Source organism: Eumetopias jubatus, unplaced genomic scaffold (assembly GCF_037043125.1).
Source record: "Eumetopias jubatus isolate StellerSeaLion01/CBP00866 unplaced genomic scaffold, mEumJub1_p1.0 scaffold_58, whole genome shotgun sequence".
NCBI classification, from domain to species: domain Eukaryota; kingdom Metazoa; phylum Chordata; class Mammalia; order Carnivora; family Otariidae; genus Eumetopias; species Eumetopias jubatus.
The window spans coordinates 349814-356887 of record NW_028274864.1 but is presented as its reverse complement, the minus strand read 5'-3'; the positions used below and the strand labels follow the sequence as shown (position 1 = coordinate 356887).

The following is a 7074-nucleotide window of genomic DNA, read 5'->3' as shown; positions in this document are numbered from 1 at the left end:
CTATTTCTCCCCAATGAAGGGTCTGTATGACGGTGATGTTCCTTCTGTCCACCAGCCTCTGACCCTTTCTCTCACGGCGACAACCTCCACGGAATGTCTTCCTTCCCTATTGCTGATACAGATGCGCTCGTACATTCTTACACGGACTTGCTGCTTTCCTATCTTCCTGAGTTTATCTGGAGGGGCTGCACCCTGGCTCATGGTGCCTCATCACAACCCTGCTCCTGGTTCAAAGCACAGACTGCATCCGGTGTCTCCTCAAAGCCTGTGTAGGGCAAAGCTTTTGTGTGAAGGTAAGTCTTCAGTCCAGAGTCACATTTGCATCTGATGTTTTCCTCTACAGAGTAATTTTGAGTGAATATTTATCCTGAGGGACAACTGGAAGTGAACACACATGTCAGTTTGTAGCCTTTCATATGAAACTTATGCTAACAAGGCAACAAAGAATTCATGAGACTCATTGTGAAGATTTGTGTGACCACCATATCGGATATCATTACAACAAAATCAGATCCGTACACCTTTGATGGGGACCAAACGATTCATTTTGCTGTGCGCCCAGGCTTCTGTCCTTGTTTACTGTGCGCAAAGAGGAAGTGCAGATCTTCTCTCTGAGGTTAATTGTTGCTTTCACAGCTCACTCACCCTCTTCCCTTGCACACTGTAGGATTGTCTCTGACCTATGACGTTCTTGTGAAAATCGATATCCATGGCTTATGAGCGACAGGAATAATTCAAATGATGACGGATCCTTGGAGGTGGGCAGTATGGTTAAGCATGTGTGTTTTAAGATGACAGTTGTGAAGATAGAAAAGCTCTGTCTGGCCTTCCTGGGCTCCCAGTTACTTTACATTAAAATGTGGTGTGTCCATCATGATTTATCTACTTCTTTCTGTTTTACATACATTTTTGTCTTTATGCTTTTTACACAGTGACATTAAACAAATTTAATATTTTGTTATGATCAATTCAAGTGCAAGTCCACACTCTGCATCTTTGCTCCTCAAAGTACAGTCTCGACCAGCAACGTTGCATTACCAGAGAAGCTTTGTAAACCTGCAGAATTCAGATCAGGAGACCAAGAGAAGGGACTTCAGAGGCCTATTTACCTCAATCATGGAGTCTTCCTGAAAGGGGCTGCTCACTGAAGTTAACTCAGTTCTGGAACCTCCAAGATGATCTAGCTGGAAGCAGCCCTGAGAGCTCTAAGGAGTTCCTTCAAGAGCCACTGGAAGAGGGGAGACAGCTCAGTGTGCCCTAGAACCATTAGCTCTGTCTGCACGCCAGGATCCTGAAAATGAAAGAAAACAAAAATTTTTTTATCAAGCTTTGTCAGTGGAAAAGAACAGTTAACCATTCCCCCAGCTCCCCAGTCAACCACTCATCCAGTACCTCTAAGTACTGGCCAACCAGAAGATATGTCTGAGACATCAGAATTGTACATGGTTGTTGATGTCACCTACAATGCTGGTGTTCTCCAGGTGGAGAAAAGCGCCATGCACAGAAAGATCAGTTAATATGGATGGCCATGAAATGTGTTGAGGACAACTCAATGAACTTATTACTATTACTACTATTATTATTACTCTCACAATATTACTAAATTTAGAATAAAAAGGAAACACTCAAAGGATGAAACAAAATCTGACCAGAGTCCAAACTGACCCCATGGGTTTAAGAGAGAAAACTAGAGAAGATCTGACCCTTGAGCAGATCAGAAGCAGTATGGTGAGCAATCCAGGTCCCTTTCCTCAGCTTTTTTTTGCCAAGAGACCAAGTTTCAAGCAAAACAAGGTATCTGATGGGAGACATTTCTACCACCGAGACCCAGGTGGAGATGAAGAGACCAGCCTATGAATTAAAGATTGTGGCTGATCAGAATGAGAAACCTCTGAAAATTGAAATAGAAGTTAAATCACCTGGTAGTAATTCAGTATGTCTCTGTGACCTTAGTGTTTCTGAAGATGATTTATTGATCGAGGTCTCTGAGAAGTATAGATTACATCTGAATCTTCCAGAATCTGTGCATACTGAAATGACTACAGCAAAATTTATCAAAAAGAAAGCTACATTAATCATCACAGTGCCACTGGTGGAAGTCAAGAGCATCATCTGCTTTGGGTTTTCAGTGCTAACGGCAGATGAATTACAGGACCTTCATGATGGGTGAAGAGGCAGTGGTTTATCTTAAATACCAGTTTTGTATTTTTGTAAGAGTTCTTTTTTACCCAGTGATGTTTTCTCATCAACTGTTTATCTTTTTTTTTTTTTTAAACTCACTCTTTCTCCTTCTCAAACTTTATGTGAAGCAGAATCTACTAAAAACAGTATTGCCATGATACACTTTTCTTTGAAGGTCTTCCTAATGGTCTTAAAGTAACAAATATGATTTGGGAAATTCTCTTTGTTTTCAGGTAACATGGGAGAATTCTTGGCTTACTGGTTGAAAAAAAAATTCTTTTTTTGTCTAGGAAATTTTTACATCAGGAAATAAAAATAAAGATTTTTATTTTTATTTTTTAAAAATTTTATTTATTTTATTTATTTAAAATAAATAAAATATTTTAAATAATTTATTTATTTCATTTATTTAAAAAGAAGAAAACAGAGTTCAGGTGCAGCCCTGAAGTACTACATCAAAGTTGTAATTCATAAGAAGCTTTTTCTTGATGTTTTCTATGCACATTAAAGTTTGAGCACTGTTCTGCATCTCTATGAAATATACTCTTCTTAGATGTGAATTAGTGTTTGGTTTTAAACATTGCCATTGTTTTTGGGAACGTAGAGCCCCCAGAAAAATAATTTAACATTTTACACACACAAAAATGTCTTCTAGCTTCCACCTGGCAGATAGAGATTTTACTTTGGGGTCACACAGATGAAATATTACAAAGAAACATTAGACATGATGTCTTTGGTTACCTGAAAAGCAAGATTTCATTAGACACTCTGTGTTTAATAGAACTAAATATTATTGAAAGTAGTTTTTTTTCCTCAGTAGTGACCCATTTTTCCTTACTTGTAACATCTATATTTTATGTAGAAATCTATAATATTGTCATAGAATTGTATATAAATAAAAATTGTGTCCAGGTGAATTTACGGGGTCTGATTTTTATTGCTCCTTAAGTAACAGGGCTCCTAGTTGTCCCGCACAAGATTTTATATTCTGACGAATGCTACCAACTGCAACTTTGGGTTAGTCCTAAGTCTGCAGTAGACTGTAACTTTTCTCCTACATGTTTATACATGTGTGCAAACACACCTGCACTCAAGCATATTTGAAATTAATTTTGAGCAGCTCTAATAGTTTCGTCTATAATGAACTAACCTAAGTTCATTACAGGAGCTGTGGCATTTACAGAGATAAGTAGAGGACAGTTCCTGCTTTCTGGACATTTATAAACTAGTATGCAAAAATAAATTGAACAGAAATCACTTTGGTATGAAATGCAACAAAAGAGCCCCTGATTACTTTTGGACAGGGTAATCAAAAATACATTCTTTAATAAACTGGTATTTAATTGAACTTTGAAAGATACATGATAGTCTAACAGGTAGAAAAAAGGAAGAGCATTTTAACTGGGAAGCAACAGTAGGAACAAAGACAAGAAAACCAAAAATGATGAGCCATGGAGAGAAAAGGACAAATTCCCAGAAAAGTAAAGTGAAAGATGTTTTAAAAAATACCAAAAATTGAAGACCGAAGGCTCTACTTGCCACTACTCCATAGGATGCACATCTTCTAGCCTTTCTAAGAGCTTAGTATATGAAGGCATCATTCTCATTAATACTGGCAAATGAAAATACTGCAGTGAATTTAGAAGACAAATGTGCAAAGACATTTCTTAAAATAGTTAACTACAAAATCACGTGGTCTCAGAATGAAAACATCATTGAGAGACCTCTTCCCCCACTTTCATACAAAGGACAGAAATCCTTTCTGGTCTCCTTTATGGTTTCCATTCCTGTTACGCTTAAATTCATTTCATGACAGGTTTCTTCACTGAAATTTGGAAGATAACTTTTGGAAAGCTGTTTGTTTTCTTGAGTTGATTGGAAATCAGAGGAAAACCATTCAGGGATCTACTTGTCTGTCCATCCCCGAGTCCCAAATTAAGAAATTGGGAACACATTCTTTTCTTCTCCTTAGACCTGAAATGTGTGTGTGTTGTATACTCTGTGTATAAATCAGTATAATAATTCTGAATACTCTGGTATCCCTTTTTTGGACTAGTTCCCAGACTTTTGAATCTAATGGACCAGTAAATTCAAATCATGTGATTGCATTTAAAAAAATCACTATTGTGGATCTAATTTCACTTCCATTGCATAAATAAAAATATAAATTTCACTTAAAAAGTGGGAAGACAATCATCTCAGAATGAAACAGCCCATATTTGACCACAACTTAATCTTATCATATGTTGTAAAAATATGCACACTATAGTTCTTATGTTTCTCACATTTTTCCATGGATTAGAGAAAATTTCTTTTATCATCGGCAGACCGACATTTTGAAAGCACTCTTCTGTGTGACCTCTATTTTGTAAATATCTCTGGTTAAAATGTCCTGTCAGAGCTGAACACCTGGGGCACCTGGGTGGCTCTGTCAGTTAAGCAGCTGACTCTTGATTTCGGCTCAGGGCACGCGATCTTAGGGTCCTGGGATCGAGCCCCATGTAGGGCTCCGTGCTCAGCGGGGAGTCTGTTTGTGGGTTCTCTCTCTCTCTCTCCGCCCCTGCCCCAACTCCTGCATGCTCTCTCTTCCTCTCTCTCTCTCACAAATAAATAAATAAATCTTAAAAAAAAAAGAACGCTGTATTCTCCAGCATAGTCTTCTCCTTTTTGGACCTGCCCTTGAGCAGCCACAGACCCTCTTCTTGGCATTGTCAATCTGTTTGCTCACCTCGCACTCACACTCTCAGAGCCACCACTCACATCTTTATCTGTGCAGTGAAGTTTTTGAACCTAAAGGCAACACTTTGTATTTATTTTCATTCACCTGCATCCTGTTCATCTGCCGCAGTGTTGCGTTCTGTCGAACACTCTAAAAATAATGGCGATGGATCTCTATAAATTTTATTTACAGTGTCTTCAGGCTGTCAAAAAAATTTGAGCAGAAAAATTATATAGAACTCCTCATAGAACATATTCCATGGATCAATAGTATGTCATTTTCTCTTTTGCTTGACATAAATAAAAATTGAATCAGTTTTATGTACTCTAAAAAAATTCTGCCAGTTTGGAGTTTTGGCAAATGCAGCTTTCTATTTCTTCAACACCTGTTCAACGTTTTTTCTTTTTTTTTCTTTTATGAGGAGGTTTTTAAAAATAAAAATTCTATATATTTAAGGTGTACAACCGTGATGATTTGATATAAATACACATAGTGAAATGATTACTACCATTAAGGTAACCAACATCTTTTCACAGTCAGCATATTTTGGTGTGTGATGAGTGTACAGTATTATTAAGTATACTCTTGTCTGTATTTTGATATCTTATTTATCCTACACCACTGCAAATTTGCACCCTTTGACCAACATCTCCCCATTTCTCCCCCAACCCCAGCCCCTTGTAATCACCATTCTACTCTCTGCTTCTATGGGTTGGACTTTTTTTTTTTTAATTCCTCATATAAGTGAGATCATTCAGCATTTGTCTTTCTCTGACTTATTTCAATTAGCATCATGCCTTCCAAGTTCATCCATGTTGTCACAAATGGCAAGATTTACTTCTTTCTGAGGAATGAATAAATATTCCACTGTGTGTGTATATCTTCTTTATCCATTCATCTTTCAATGGACATTTAGGTTGTTTCCATATCCTGATTATTATCCTTATTATGAATAATGCTGCAATGAATATGGGAGTGCAGATATTTCTTTGAGATACTAATTTTGTTTCCTTTGGATGTATACCCAGAAGTGGAAATTTTGGATCATATGGTAGTTCTATTTTTAAGTTTTTGAGGAATCTCCATAAGGTTTTCCATGATGGCTGTACCAACTTGCATTCCCATCAAGAGTGCATCAGGGTTCCCTTTTCTTCACATCCTCTCCAACATTTGTTATCTTTTGTCCTTTACATAATACCTAAGAATATGAGATGATATCTCATTGTGGTTTTGACTTGTATTTTTCTGATAATCATTGATGTTGAACACCTTTTCCTGTATCTAATGGCCATTTATATGTCTTCTCTTGAGAAATGTCTATTCAGATCATTTGACCATTTTTTTAATCAGGTTATTTGTTTTCTTACTATTGATTTTTTTGAACTCCTTATGTATTTTGGATATTAACCACTTATCAGATGTATGATTTACAAATATTTTCTCCCATTTTTTAGATTTCCTCTTTATTCTGTTTCCTTTATTGTGCAGAACGTTTTCAGTTTGATGTAATAACACTTGTCTGTTTTTGTTTTGTTGACTGTAGTTTTGAGATCACATCCAAAAAGTCATTGCCTTGGCCAACTGTCAAGAAGCTTTCCCCCTATATTTTCTTCTAAAAGTTTTATGGTTTCAGGTCTTACATTTAAGACTTTAATCCATTGTGAGTTGATCTGCGTGAGTTAAGGGTCCAATTTCATTCTTCTGCATTTGGGAAATTTGTTTTCCCAGCACCACTTAGTGAAGAGACTACCCTTTCCCCCTTGTGTGTTCTTGGCACTTTTGTTGAAGTTCAGCTGACCATAAATGCATGAATTTTTCAAGTTTTGGCAAACATAGCTTTGTATTTCTTCATCATCTGTTCAACATTTTCAAGAAATGTCTCCATTGTTTTTGTCACGATCAAACACATTTAAATTAAAACAATAACAAGAAAGAAGATTTATTATTTTGCTGCCAAGAAACTCAACAACTAATTTGGGGTCAGGAAGAATCAGGGGCTAAAGTTCATTGGTAACCTGTAGCAGAAGCCAGTTAAAAATAGGAAAAATGGCTATAAACACTTAGAAAAGTAATGACTTCAAGAAGTTAGAAATGTGTCAGGATTCTAGAAAAGGTCTTAGATAGGAAGACAAACATCCAAAGGGCAGATGGCCACAGAGAGACTCAGGGCTAGA

The 7074-nt window shown here is 36.8% G+C and overlaps 1 pseudogene; it reads left to right on the top strand.

Moving 5' to 3' along the window:
- Nucleotides 1-1116: 1116 nt before the first annotated feature.
- Nucleotides 1117-2170, top strand: LOC148161800 (PIH1 domain-containing protein 2 pseudogene; annotated as a pseudogene).
- The last annotated feature ends 4904 nt before the right edge of the window (nucleotides 2171-7074 follow it).